Source organism: Oncorhynchus masou, chromosome 6 (assembly GCF_036934945.1).
Source record: "Oncorhynchus masou masou isolate Uvic2021 chromosome 6, UVic_Omas_1.1, whole genome shotgun sequence".
NCBI classification, from domain to species: Eukaryota; Metazoa; Chordata; class Actinopteri; order Salmoniformes; family Salmonidae; genus Oncorhynchus; species Oncorhynchus masou.
In genome coordinates, this window is record NC_088217.1 from 45483818 (window position 1) to 45499382 (window position 15565).

Here is a 15565-nt window from a genome sequence, read left to right on the forward strand (position 1 = left end):
CCTACAAAAATACTCCATTACTATTTCTAGTTTGTACAGTTTTGCCTAACCTGAAGGTGAATAGCGACCTCTTGTGGAGCCGTATGCTAAAGCACTGCATGTCACCCCTCGCTGACCTCTTTGCAAGTTGTGTAAGTCTTTTTTCTTTGCTGTTTTCATTTAGTTTTATATTTCTTTAAAAAGACAATGGCTATGCACAATTTTGTCACAGTAGACTAACTGTCAGGTGGATCCAGTTGCGAAATAAATTGCTGAAATCTTACTAGGCGATGAGAATTCTTTAATTTGCTGAAAAGCTAGCTATTAAGTATCACTGACTATATGAGAAAATTCTCACCAAACATCTAGCTACTCAGTTGTGTAGTTAGTGAGTTGGCAGACTAGTAGTCTAACAGGGATGTAAACAAATTTTTGGCCAAATTTTTAGAGAAATAGGCTTTTTGTGAGTCTGGAACATTTTTTAGGGATATTTAATTTCAGCTCATGAAACATGGGACCAACGCTTTACATGTTGCATTTATATTTTTGCTCAGTGTAATATGCTAAATTGATTCCAGATATGCTTCTCTTGGCTGAGGTTCATATAAGAATCTTGATATGCTCTTTGATATGCTGAAAATAAGGACGATTTCTGATGCATTTCTGAGTTTTCGGCACATGCTTAATAATTGGACAAATATGAAATCCATATTTTTCTTTCATGCACAAATCATTTTGGGATTTCCTCTGGATATCATACATGGTATGGCCAGCTATTGACTCATTAGATATCCTGAGATAGGCCTATGTGGACATCTTACTTTTTCTATTTGATGACAAATACGTGTTTTTTTTTTCATCCATAACAAACAGGGGTATTGAGGGTGTGCAACTTTTATTTTCTGTAAAATATATTTTTGGGGGGGCAAAAACATTGGCCTATATTTGCATCATTACAGAAAACATGTGTTGTGATTTGCTATGCTGTATTTGTTTTTATAGAAATAGCAGAGATGTGCTTTGGAAACAGCAACTTTTAAATATAATGATGTTTGCCTTTCCGTGCCTTGTATTTTATTACTGAATGTGGTGCACTTGTATGCTCAGATATGTCATCTTCATGTGAAGAAGCATGATCGGTTTAGGCGTCTGAACAGGTAAAATAATTTGGGTGCTGGACATTGATTATGAGTCAAATTTAGCCCATTTTCAAACAGACATACGAGATAGTATCTCAAAGTGTTTAGATATGCTGGCATGGAATCCCCTATCACAGATAGCAGAGAGCCCATTCTGGAAATGTGATGTCCTTGTAGAGTATATTGTTTAAAACAATACATATGTCTAAAAATGAACTAATTCAAAAAGAGTACTTTTGAGATATGACTATTAATAGAGCACACTTAGGAGTATAATGACTCAAAGGTGTTGTCAGTATCATTTACGATAATTGGGTCTTACAGGTGGCATGAATGGGTCTAAAAAAGGGCCAATGGCCACTTTCATCATGATTTTGTTTTTAAATGGTTTGTGTTGCAAATGTAAAAAGCATATCAAACATCCCTCCTCCCAATGAAGTTTCTGTGTGAGAAATGTCAGAACAATTTGAGATCCCAAAATGTTTTTCAGGCTATGCTGGTATGTAATCCCCCGATAGTATCTCAAAATGTTGACGTAAGTATATATACACTGAGTGTACAAAACAGTAAGTACACCTGCTCTTTCCATGACATAGACTGCCCAAGTGAATCCAGGTGAAAGCTATGATCCCTTATTGATGTCACTTGTTAAATCTACTTCAATCAGTGTCGAGGAGGGAACATCCTGATCAAGCTCTGAGGCTGAAATTGAATCTGATCAGCCTGTCAGGAGTAAAGCTCACCCACTCTGTAAATGTAAAAAGGGATCTATAAAACATGCTGTCCATTTACGTGAGTTTCTCGTGATCTCAACAAAGCACCGTTTGGTATGTTGTGATCATGAGAAAAATATATTGTAATCTCGACAAAACAACTTTGTTATGTTGTGATCATGAGAAAAATATATTGTAATCTCGACAAAACAACTTTGGTATGTTGTGATCATGAGATAAATAATGAATGATCTCGACATAACGAGGGAATACTTTTTTATTCATATGTCCTCTCTGGACTTCCGTACCTTTTGAGCACCTTTTTACCTCTTGAAAAGATTACTTTCTGAGCACTTCTACAATGGGTAAATACGTATGGAATGTTTTGTTCCAATCAAAAGGGGTTTTGTCAAAAAGTGATTGAATTCAAAAGGATTTACCCCAATTGAAACTTTCAAGGACATGCCTACATGTAACTATGCCTACAATATCCTGTTGAACATGAGGAAATGTCTCAAAGAAATGTGTCATTCAAAATTCTGTATTAAACCGTCATCCAACCTGCAAGTGTAGCCTGAGGTATTTCAGTGAGACTGAAGACTTCTCTTTACTCCCAGAGGTAAACACCTAGGACCCTAGGCTTTAGCACAGTGGACTAACAAAGGGCTCGTTCCTCTGTTCAGACGTTGTTTACGCCCGCCAGATCTCACAACACCTGGATAGGTATTTTGCGTATCAGTTTACCACATATGTTATAGCAATCTGGTTACCGACTGCAGAGTCGGTGATGTGGTACACAACCATTGCATGCAACCTCTGAGCAGGGGAACGTGACTAAATCGTTGTGGCATGTACAGTTGAAGTCTGATGTTTACATATCCCTTAGCCAAATACACTGCTCAAAGAAATAAAGAGAACACTAAAATAACACATCCTAGATCTGAATGAATGAAATATTTTTATTAAATACTTTTTTCTTTACATAGTTGAATGTGTTGACAACAAAATCACACAAAAATTATCAATGGAAATCAAATTTATCAACCCATGGATGTCTGGATTTGGAGTCACACTCAAAATTAAAGTGGAAAACCACACTACAGGCTGATCCAACCTTGATGTAATGTCCTTAAAACAAGTCAAAATGAGGCTCAGTAGTGTGTGTGTGGCCTCCACGTGCCTGTATGACCTCCCAACAACGCCTGGGCATGCTCCTGATGAGGTGGCGGATGGTCTCCTGAGGGATCTCCTCCCAGACCTGGACTAAAGCATCCGCCAACTCCTGGACAGTCTGTGGTGCAACAGTCTGTTGGTGGATGGAGCGAGACATGATGTCCCAGATGTGCTCAATTGGATTCAGGTCTGGGGAACAGGCGGGCCAGTCCATAGCATCAATGCCTTCCTCTTGCAGGAACTGCTGACACACTCCAGCCACATGAGGTCTAGCATTGTCTTGCATTAGGAGGAACCCAGGGCCAACCGCACCAGCATATGGTCTCACAAGGGGTCTGAGGATCTCATCTCGGTACCTAATGGCAGTCAGGCCACCTCTGGCGAGCACATGGTGGGCTGTGCGGCCCCCCAAAGAAATGCCACCCCACACCATGACTGACCCACCGCCAAACCAGTCATGATGGAGGATGTTGCAGGCAGCAGAATGTTCTCCACGGAGTCTCCAGACTCTGTCACGTCTGTCACGTGCTCAGTGTGAACCTGCTTTCATCTGTGAAGAGCACAGGGCACCAGTGGCGAATTTGCCAATCTTGGTGTTCTCTGGCAAATGCCAAACGTCCTGCACGGTGTTGGGCTGTAAGCACAACCCCCACCTGTGGACGTTGGGCCCCCATACCACCCTCATGGAGTCTGTTTCTGACCGTTTGAGCAGACACATGCACATTTGTGGCCTGATGGAGGTCATTTTGCAGGGCTCTGGCAGTGCTCCTCCTGCTCCTCCTTGCACAAAGGCGGAGGTAGCGGTCCTGCTGCTGGGTTGTTGCCCTCCTATGGCCTCCTCCACGTCTCCTGATGCAACATGATTCTGCCAACCCCGTGCTTCACGGTTGGGATGGTTTTCTTCAGCTTACAAGCCTTCCCCTTTTTCCTCCAAACATAACGATGGTCATTATTGTAACGTTCGTTGGAAGCATTATCGGACCAAGGCGCAGCGGATGTTTAGTACCACATAATTTATTAGAATGTGAAACTTAGCAAAACAATAAACTAAAAACAAACCGTGACTACAGAGGTGCTACGTGCACTAACTCAAAACAATATCCCATAAAACACAGGTGGAAAAATATGATCCCCAACTAGAGACAACAATAGTCAGCTGCCTCTAATTGGGAATCATACCAAACACAAAAAAAGAAAACTAAACTAGAACCCCACATAGAATATAATAACTAGAAAACCCCCCAGTCACGCCCTGACCTACTATACCATAGAAAAACAAAGGCTCTCTATGGTTAGGGCGTGACAGTACCCCCCCCTCCCCCCCTCCAAAGGCCGCAAAACCTGAAACAAATGGGGAGGGTAGGGGGGGGGGGATTAGTGTCGGTGGCGGCTCTGGTGCAGGCCGAAGAACCCGCTCATCCCGTGGATCCAGCCATGGACCCGGGCTGAACACTGTGCCTGGACTGGACCTTGGTATCAAGGAAGGCTCCTGCCATGGATCGGAACTGGACACCAGATCTGGACTGGACATCAGGAGCAGGCACAGGACGTACCTGACTGGGAAGGTGCACTTGAGGGAGAGAGCGATGAGCGATGAGCAGGCACAGGACGTACCGGACTGGGAAGGTGCACTTGAGGGAGAGAGCGATGAGCGATGAGCAGGCACAGGACGTACCGGACTGGGAAGGTGCACTTGAGGGAGAGAGCGATGAGCGATGAGCAGGCACAGGACGTACCGGACTGGGAAGGCGCACTTGAGGGAGAGTGCGAGGAGCAGGCACAGGACGTACCGGACTGGGGACACGCACTTCAGGGAGAGTGTGGAGAGCAGGCACAGGACGTACCTGACTGGTGACACGCACTTCAGGGCGAGTGCAGGGTGCAGGCACAGGACATACCTGACTGGGGACACACACTTCAGGAAGAGTGCGAGGAGGAGACACGTGACGTACCAGACTGGAGAGGTGCACTTTGTTGCACCAGACTGCTAACCGGATCTTCTGGTCGGATGTTGAGCAGAACACACTTGCACAACATCCCTCTCATCTCACTCTCTCCCAACTTCACCATTGCCTCCCTGACAGTCTCTGGCTCTTCCCTCTGCTCAGCCGCCAGCTCCATGTGCCCCCTCCCCCAAAAAAACTTGGGGTTGTCCTTGGGCTTTCTGTAGCCGCGAGTTATATCAATATAGGACTAATTTTACTGGATATAGATACTTTTGTACCTGTTTCCTCCAGCATCTTCACAAGGTCCTTAGCTGTTGTTCTGGGATTGATTTGCACTTTTCGCACCAAAGTACGTTCATCTCTGGGAGACAGAACGCGTCCCATTCCTGAGCGGTATGACGGCTGCGTGATCCCATGGTGTTTATACTTGCGTACTATTGTTTGTACATATGACTGTGGTACCTTCAGGCATTTGGAAATTGCTCCCAAGGATGAACCAGACTTGTGGTCTACAATTATTTTTCTGAAGTCTTGGCTGATTTTTTTTTTCCCATGATGTCAAGCAAAGAGGCACTGAGTTTGAAGGTAGGCCTTGAAATACATCCAGAGGTACACCTCCAATTGACTCAAATTATGTCAATTAGCCTATCAGAAGCTTCTAAAGTCATGACATAATTTTCTGGAATTGTCCAAGCTGTTTAAAGGCACAGTCAACTTAGTGTATGTAAACTTCTGACCCACTGGAATTGTGACACAGTGAATTATAAGTGAAATAATATGTCTGTAAACAATTGTTGGAAAATTTACTTGTGTCATGTACAAAGTAGATGTCCTAACCGACTTGCCAAAACTACAGTTTGTTAACAAGAAATTTGTGGAGTCGTTGAAAAACAAGTTTTAATGACTCCAACCTAAGTGTATGTAAACCTCCAACTTCAACTGTATGTGACCCAGACCAGGTTCAAACACTGTCAGACACACATATCTATGATGCACTGCTTACTCTTTGAGGAAAAGTCGAAAACGTCACATTAAACTACAAAGATGTAGCCCTGCCTTGAGAGATTCTCATTTGGGAAAAATGATGTCCTCTCCTTGACCCGGATAAGTGGCCGAGTGGTTGAGGAAAGTATCAATTCATTAGTAGACGGATGGATAAGTATACTTCCCTCCAAAATTCACCTACTTATGCAAAGGATACACAAGAGGTTCCTACCAGCAGCTAGCGCAGAAGTGTTTTAAAATCTGCCACACCCCCTTTGAATCAGCTGTTGGTTTCTCAAAGGAGAAAAGCATATGCACACATTTCAATACGGTATTTTTGGTTTTATCTATAACATGTCTTACACAACTAGTTACATTTGATATAATCACTTTACACATTTATTTTGGTATTCCACCCCTGTAAACATAATTTGCTTGATAATGTGGGCGTGGGGAAGGAGAGTCTCATTTCATACAAGCACATTTGTTTCTATGTTTACTATCCTCGCCTTTGCTCCTCGATTACATTTGAGGAGAGGAGGCAGGCAAAACCCATTGAGATGCTCCTCTTGACTTCTCTCCAAAGGGTAACCGTCTCCCTCTCTGGTGGTCTGTGGCTCAGTGTCTGTTAGAAAGCACTCCACTAGATGTCACCCTCCAGCTTGACTTGTAGCAGATATCTTGACAATTTTGCTATGAACAGCTGCCACAGGCTCCTTGCTGCATTAATAAATCACAACATTCACATAATGCCTGGGAAAAGCTTTCATGTGTAAAGGAGAGAAAAAAGCTTTGAATGCTCTGAGGGAAAAGGAGGAACATTATTAGTTAAGGTACGTATGTCATTGCTTCTTGAAGAGCACTGGTTGATGAGTGCATTTTTTTTCAGTCACACTGTATTTAGCCTACCGTATGAATCTTTAATCCACATCTCACCTATCCAAACCTATTGGATCTCATCCCATAACTGCAGAGGAAGCAGTCATCATTTTGAGATAAAATGGCCAGGTGACAAGAAGTGGATGTGTAGTTAAACAATAAGGCCCAAGGGGGTGTGGTATATAGCCAATATACCACGGCTAAGGTCTGTTCTTAGGCTTGACGCAGAGGTGCCTTATTGCTGTTATAAACGGGTTACCAATGTAATTAGAGCAATAAAAATACATATTTTGTCATACCCGGCTGTCAGCCAATAAAATTTGATTTGATTTATAAGCAGCTTTCAATGACCTGTCAAGAAAGAAAGCTACTACCAAGTTTCACCCTTTTCCCCTGTGCTAGAAGAACTCATCATTGAATGGCCATGATCTACAGTATCTCTATATACAAGCCATGCCTTTAGATACATAGTGATCACCTTAGCTCTGTATAAAATATTATACACTGCCTAATCCAATGCACAATAGAAGCATCCCTCTCAATTGTTGTGGGCTGCGCAGGATTTGTGGGAGCCATCTTCCCATCTGAAATGAGATATATCTGAAATATGGAGTTCATGGACAAAGGTTTCGAGGAAGGAAAATTTGACATGGATGCTTTTTGAACTTTTTCCCAGTGATATTTCAATTATAGAGTTGTATTATTTTCTTGACATAGGGAAATGTTGACTTTATATACACTAAATTAGTCTCCTTGTTGATTTAATATATTTCAGACTTGAAAGTATATTAATTTGTTCTGTAGTTTTATTTCATGCAATGATGGCACCTGAAAGCAGACATAATGTATCCACATGGAACTAAAAGGTGTGTAAAAGAAGGAGCAAAAAAAATCTATAAAAAAACCCAGACAGTAAAACGTCAGGTGAATGTTCTGTTTTTATATAATACGATATACTTGATTGTCCAATTACATGGAAATGAATTTGGTGACATCAGCATACAAATACACAAAACAAAGTATCACGTGCTGTACGGAAAACTGGAAAATTTGTACACAATTTACTTTCCACATATTCAAAGTGTCTGTGGCCTACTGTCCGACCAAGTAGTGGGCCTGCATCTGTCCTATGTTCCACTGTTCAGCAGCCTGCTGGCTGATGGAATGAAACTTGCCCTGCTCCTATTCTTACTAAACAGTGGGACCCTTAATCTCCTTCCGGAGGGCAGCACCTCAAAACATTTGGGCAGGATTGTGTGTGGGGTCCTCTATGATGTGTTTGGCCGTGTCCCTTGCCCGTTTTATCATAGAGGCCCTTAAGCCCCCTGCAATGCAGCCTGCAGAGCTTGGACCCCAGGTTCACAGTCTGCCTGAGGATACCCTTATCAGCAACTGAGAGCCTACTGTACCAGGCAAGGAAACAGAAAGTCAGCACACTCTCTATATGGCAGGTGTAATAATTGGATCCGGGTGTTGGTATTAATCTGGTAGGAATGTTGTGCTGTTGAACTTGACATATTCTCCCCAAACTGCAGGAAGTCCAAGACCCAAAAGGTAATACTGGGGTCCACCTGTAAGTGGGAGAGTGTGTCACAGAGAAGGTGAGGCTGCATGCAGGTAAAAGCCAAGGAGAAGTCCAGGAAAAGGATGCACACCAATGGAGGCTCGTGCGAGGACCAGTAGAAAGACTGACTCATTGTAATGGCTGGATAGGAATGAATGGAATAGTATCGGACGTATGGAAACCACATGTTTGACTCTGTTCCACCAATTCCATTCCAGCCATTACAATGAGCCTGCCCTCCTGTAGCTCCTCCCACCAGCCTCCACTGATGCACACATAAGAGTGAGGCCTCTCCATGTGTGTCAATGCACTGTGCATCTCCGTCAGGACTGCATCCTCCACGGATCTGTTCTTTACGTATTCAAACTGCATTGGGTCAAGGGCTCCATCCACATGAGACTTGAGATGTGTGGGTATCAAGCGCTCAAGGCACTTCACAATGACTGAAGTTAACGCCACAGGACAATAGTCATTCAGCTCCGCTGGATTGTTCTCCTTTGGAAATAGTCGGATCTCAGACGTCTTCCAGAGTGAGGGAACCATGTGTTCTGATAAGAAGCTGTTAAAGAGCACGGGGAAGATGTCTGCCAGCTCATCTGAGCATTCCTTCGGTAGCTGTCCCTTGATGTTGTCTGGTCGGGGTGCTTTGATGGATTTTTCTCTCTTGAAGACCCATCTCACCACCTCTTCTCGATGGTTGACGCCTCCCCTCCATCCAGAGCCTGGAACTCCAGTTGTTCCCTCACGCTTCTGTTACAGTGGAGAAGTTGTGATTATCAAAATGACAGTAAAAAAGTTTTGAGATCATTGACAAACTGTCCCTAGTCATTTATGTTTTTTCCTTTAGTTTTTGGCTTGCCCTGTGAGGGTTGCCAGACCCTGCCAGGGCTGCCTGAGATTCCCATGATTTACACTTTTTTTTGTAGTTGTCCTTAGCCTGATCTATTTGTTCTTTTACTGTCCTCTGCAGGGTTTTCACTTCCTCTTGGTTGCCAGCAGAAAAGGCTGTCTGTTTCATCTTAAGTGTCTGTTTAAACTCTGCAGTAATCCAAGACTTGTGGATAGCATTTAACCATCTTTGTGGAGACTAATATGCCCTCACAGAAATGTATATTTGCAGTCACTGCTGATACTGACTCCTCAAGGGTATGGTCCACTATAAAAATGTCCCGGTTTATACAGGCAAAACAGCCTTGCAGGCATTCTACAGCTTCCTATGACCATATAAGCACTGCCCTTTCCTTAATATTTTTCTGTTTCAGTTTCAATGTTGGCAGTAATTTAATTGCATAGTGGTCCGACGTGTTCACTGGGGGCTTCTGCAGTGACTTATATGCCCTTTAATATTACCAGCACAAATCTAATTTACTATCTCCCCCTATGCTACAAGTAACATACTGTTCATAGTTTGGTAGGACAGTGAGCGAGAGTTAAAATAAACGGGTATGGTTTTGGGTGCATATTGATGCATTGGTAGATGGTTTGAGCAGCAGTTGTAGTATCTGCTGTGGGTGGTAAATAAACAGCTGTGATAAACACTTGTCCAAATTCCCTTGGGAGATAAAGGGCGCAGTGAAATGCATAATAGTTCAACATATTTTGTGCAGATAGTGCTCTTGATGGTAATGGAAGAAAACCAGCATTTGTTTACATAAAAACACACCCCTCCTCCTGTTGCTTTACCGGTGATTGACGGGTCACGATCTGTGCGAATGGGACCACAAAATCCATTCAATTTCAGCGCGTCATTAGAAATGTCATCAGATAACCAAGTCTCTGTAAAAACAGAGAATGCAAGAGTCTCTATATTCACTCAGAAAGCGGGAATTGGCGCTGAGTTCATAATTTTAGTTTCTTATTTATCTCACGTTGGCAAAAAGGATGTTGGGGAGTGGCAGATTGTTCTTATGTTTTTTGAAGTTTCCTTTGCAATCATCTTCTTGTCTCCTTTCCTTAGTCCTCCTTTTAGTCTCTTCCATTGAACATTCCATGTTGTATTGATCTCCTGCGGCAATGCGCTTGTGCCATAGTTTTCTCTGCTGGTCTATGATGATTTGATATCAACAAGTTCGTGTCTGGTGTACCTGATACTCCATCGACGTATTCCACCTGCATCTCCAAACTTAAGGGGACCTCCACAAGCAGATTCAGGCATGTGATCAAAACAAAAGCCAATTGTAAATCCATTTTATGTAGGCTACTCCCCATGAAATACATTCAAGAATCATTAACATGGGAATTATGAAATATTTGTCTGTGAGTTCAACTGAGCAGGCCTCTAAAGCAAACCATCAAACACCTATCATTCTCAAATGTATATTAGAATACCTCTATCAGCTGGAAAAAAATAAGTGTATCATACGTGTGTGTGTGTGTGTGTGTGTGTGTGTGTGTGTGTGTGTGTGTGTGTGTGTGTGTGTGTGTGTGTGTGTGTGTGTGTGTGTGTGTGTGTGTGTGTGTGTGTGTGTGTGTGTGTGTGTGTGCGTGCGTGCGTGTGTCTTTCTCTCTCCCCTCTCCCTGTAAGTAAACTCAATCTTTTCCTTGAAAATAACAAATTAATTCAATATTGAACATTCTCTGCCCTTTTCATTTGTGCTTTATCTATCAATTTCACATTTCTTTGTAAAATCAAATTCATAAATTGTGCCCATGTACTGCAATGGACTCTATCTCTGTTTGTCTTCATCATGATCCTAAAGCCTTGAATCTGAGTGCAATTGAAACAAAGTGGGGGAGGGGGAAGGGGTGATGAGCTGAGAGGCATCCGATTGGTTGTTTGCAAGGTAAAGCAATCTGCAAATGCATTAATTATTAGGGGGCTATCTCCTGTCCTTTCAAACTGTTATCTCCTGTCTTTTCATACTAGAGAGGCAGAGTGGGAAGGGGGTTGGGATGTAGCGTCTCACACTCACTGACAGAGGGGGAGGTCAGTTTGCGGTGTGTTATGGGGGAGGGGGCACAAACAGAGGGCCATGGGCCCCTTTTTAGGTCTCTGTGGAATGTAATTGAGGCTCACTCTTTAAAACACAAGCAAACAACCAGGAAAACAGATAATTCATGATCGCTGTGTTGGCTTTCTGGCTGTGGTGATATCTGTTATAAACACATCATCTCAGTTGAATGCTGTTTATCAAATGCAAGTGAACTCTTGTAGCATAATATTATGGGAAAGAGTCCATATCAAACTTTCTCTGTCAAGACTAAATGTCTGTCTAGTGTCACAAATAATACTTCCTTTTGTGTTTTGAGTTCATGCGGATCAATAACCTAAAAATAAATTGCTATGTTTGACTTTAAAATCTGTATTCAATTGGCTGGACTGCATACATCTCTTTGAGCTTGATACTTGGGACTCAGCTGAGGCAATGAACTTCACAGATTTTTTTCAACAACACCCCTTTGAAGGTGACATCAAAGAGGCCTTGCATGTAAGTAAAACTTTTAAGAGACACACTGTGTATTAGGTGGGTTATTTTTTTCCATTATATATTATTTCTGCCAACGTTTCCCCTTTCATTTGTAGACTGATTAAGGTCAAATATGCCCAGACAGGAAACAGCAAGCAAGGAGCTAATTACCAGGTGTTACGCCAAAGACAGTACAGTATGAAGATAGGCTAAAACTGCTTCTCCAATAGAAATCCCCGATCAAACTTATAATGTTCCCTCTAAACTGAGCATGTATGCAGGCATGCAGCTCCCCGGGAATGCTGTGCGCTAGTAAGCAAGAGATAGAACTTTACTCAACGTTCTAGAGTTTTCCCCGTTAACACTATCAACGTTTCCCTTTAATGTGGGAATAGTGATCGAATCAACGCAATTTTGTTGTAGGCAGGAAGCATCTGAGTAGGATTATATTGCATTGACAGGCAAGACTCATGCCAATACTCTACAGTCTACACAGACCGGTGTGCCATAACCAATCAGAGCTGCAGTAGGCCTATATGCATTCACTTTGAACTGGACTGTTTTTACAGCATGAGCGGTCGTGAGTACATTATTTTAAGATCAAAGCGAGAGCTACATGTAGCGACATTTGTACATTTTGTTCATATCTTTCGCTAGTTAGTGAGTTATTAGCCCAGTTATAGATAATTTGTAGACAGCAATATGGGAGTGATTCCTTCCCACAAGAGCACAAAATGTGTGCATTTTTAGACATTTTTGAAAAGTGAGTCAGGCAAAGAGTTATTTTTATTTTTTTGTCTTAAAGGGTCGGTGTATTTTGAGACAGGCTTGAATAAATTGTGTAGCCAATAGGCAGAGGGTAGCGTAGTTTGTCTGATTCTCTGTAATAATGGTATGGGAAAATGATGCATTTTATTTTGCAAAGTTGTTTCTTTGCATCACACAACAACATTTTCAGTCACCTCCTTGTCTGAAGGACAAGTGGATGAACAGGTTAATGTCAAGCCCTGCATGTTTGTTTCAAAAGTCTCATGGAATGTTGGCGTACATTGAACACCACACATTGGCTGCTACTGCAGGCTGAATGATAGAACAGCTATTTCCATGTTAAAATGTTATGGGATGTATTTTCTCCATTGTGTTTGATGGTAGGCCACTCTGGTAGGCCTACATTAGGATCAAATAGCCACAGTAGCCTACTTGACCAATTAAAGCGGGTACAGCCTCAGTGTCGACAGGAAACACACTGGAAGTTGAACAGAATTTTCATAACATTCAAGTTTGTGCTCAGCAGACCTCAAATTTGTTCAGTGATGAACATTTTTTCAGGGAACATTGCTTTTAGGCGATGTCATGGTGACGTTGGCTAGCTAAGCTCATGCATAGAAACAAGTCATCGGGTTTAACAGTTGTCTCGGGCTGAACTTCGCATGTGCAGGCCATCAAATCGAAGGCAATCCTTCGAAATAGTTATTTTTGACAAATGAAAATGTGTCAGTTTGTCACTTTCATAAGGTTGGAGTAATAACATTTTCCACTACTTAAGTCATTTGAATATATAAAATTAACCACTAACTAAAAATGTTTCGCTTGATCGGTTTGGTCTGTTTCGCAAGCATTCCCGGAAGTCTTGCGATGATGCACCTCTGGGTGGTTAGACTGTTTCTCATTGGCGCTATCCTCCAACCATTCCCTCTTTCTACCCCTTCTCCTTCCCCCCTTCCCTCCCTCCATCTTCAGCCCTGACTCCCTCCGAACAGTTGAAATTCTACACTGGTGTGCTGAGAGATCACCATAGAGACAAATTCGTCACTATCTTCTGTGGCTCTTCTCCAGAGGGCAGTTGGGCCTCCCGAGTCACTTCATCCTCATATAGGGCGATTTGACTTCATAGTGTTTGCTACATAATTGCAAATTGTACCCTGACCACCACTGCTCTCCAATCCCAATGTGGCATATGGATATTGGCCGGTTTGTGTGTCAGTAGATAACATCCATGTTTTATATCCCCCCTCATAATTGAAATAGTCATACTTGGAAACCCGCAATTGTTACAACGGACCATGTTGAAAAATTAACCAACAATCATACAATCAAAGAAAATATGTAGACCTATAGGAAATTTGGGGAGTTAATTCTAGCCTTGTTACAATTGCAGACCGAAACATTAGACCTGTCAGTATAAATTTTTGAGACCTCATAGAATGATGTGTCTATAAAAGAAAATAGTTTGACTTGGCCTAATGGAAAATAGCATGTCACAACGGCCACGTGCACCGTTATCATGCATATCTCCATGAGCTACTTTGGTGAGCTATAAATAAATGCATTGCTGCTCCCTGTCTCATAGGTAGGTTATTTAATTCGTGTACGTGTAGTCCATATGAAGAAAAGCCCATACATCTTCACACTAATAGAGGAGGAAGACAACTACCCTACCCAGAATCCCTGTCGCTCTGTTGCAAGCTGGGTTGTATAAGTCAGTACTCCAAACAATTGCTAAATGTTCCGTTTTGCAACGAAAAATAGCGTTTCTATTGGACAAGTGCAGCCAATGGGAAGGTACCTACCTAAATCTGGCCAATAGAAACACTAGTGTTCGTTGTAAAACAAAACGAGAGTTTCTATTGGACAAATTCAGGTAGGTCCCTCCCCGTTTCGTTCCGTTTGCTTTCGTTTAAGAAACGTTTTGCAACATAATCGGCATAATGAATACGCCCCTGGCTTCTTGCGCTTTGGGAGTGTTTCCCATTTAAACAAGCACAGTGGTGAAGATGGCGGAGAGTTAATAGTGGCAAAAAAGAAACTGGTGTGGTGTACTCAATGAATGCATTGAAGCGGGTGAGTTTTTCTGCTAATAGTCGGTGTTTTCTTTTCAAGTTTTTAAAGTGTTTTGTTGGTAACACTGATTTGGGGTTTAAACATGTGGCAAATGTTCCTGTTGATCTCATGTGCCGAGTTACTTGGAATAGGTAGAGGTTTCACCCGTCTTAGTATACCTCAGTGCAACCAACCAACCTACCTTGTAACGTTAGTTCCGATCGTGTTCGTTTTATTTACGGAATTTTAGGTTGTGTGAAGTGTTCTTTCTACCTGCTGATGCGAGACCAAATTTGTCGTTTTGAATGTGCATTCCTCGTGGAGGTTTCGGACTGCTTTCATACCACCTACTCTTTTGTTACAAAGTTTATCCGAGGGGCAATTGATGGGCTACGTTCAGTACCAATTCTATTTTAATTTCGACTGTGAGTGAACTCTTCTATTTGTGTAGTCTAGCAGGTTAAGTATCTCTGTGATTGTAACGGTTAATGACCCAGCACTACTATGTACAACGGAAAGGGGAGGGTTGGATACGGACGTCAGGCCACCCGTGAAACCCTCTCGTCTTTGCTACATGTCACACATCGGTACAGAATAGGCTACTTATGACACTATATGTCTCAAGTTCACAGGCTACATTTTAATTTACTATAGTGTAGACATTTGATGGGGCAATGGTGTTAGTATCAATTCGTGTGTGTGTTAGCGAGAACGTGTACTCTGCAGTGCAAACTCCTCATTGAGTTTTGGTTTAAAAAAAAAAAAAGGTTAACAACTACTGATATCTGTGTATGCTGAACATTCACTTTCGGAGGAGGTAAGGGAGCATTCTTCCGAGAGCTTGCTCATGTAACTCGACAGACAATGGAGCGTGAGTCATGTCGCTTGGATTTGTAAGGTTCAGGTCTAGGTGTGTGCAGTCAGTCTGCTTGCTGGCAGAACACGTGAATCACAAGCACCT

General features: G+C 42.4%; 1 protein-coding gene across 5 annotated transcripts in view; it reads left to right on the forward strand.

Annotated features, from left to right (window-relative positions):
- The first annotated feature begins 14500 nt into the window (after nt 1-14500).
- The window catches only part of LOC135542121 (nuclear receptor coactivator 3-like), a 47663-nt gene continuing 46598 nt past the window's right edge, over nt 14501-15565 (forward strand). For all 5 annotated transcript variants that reach the window (XM_064968798.1, XM_064968796.1, XM_064968795.1 and 2 more), the window contains exon 1: nt 14501-14625. The gene's annotated coding sequence lies outside the window, so the exon portion shown is untranslated. The remainder of the gene's footprint in view (nt 14626-15565) is intronic.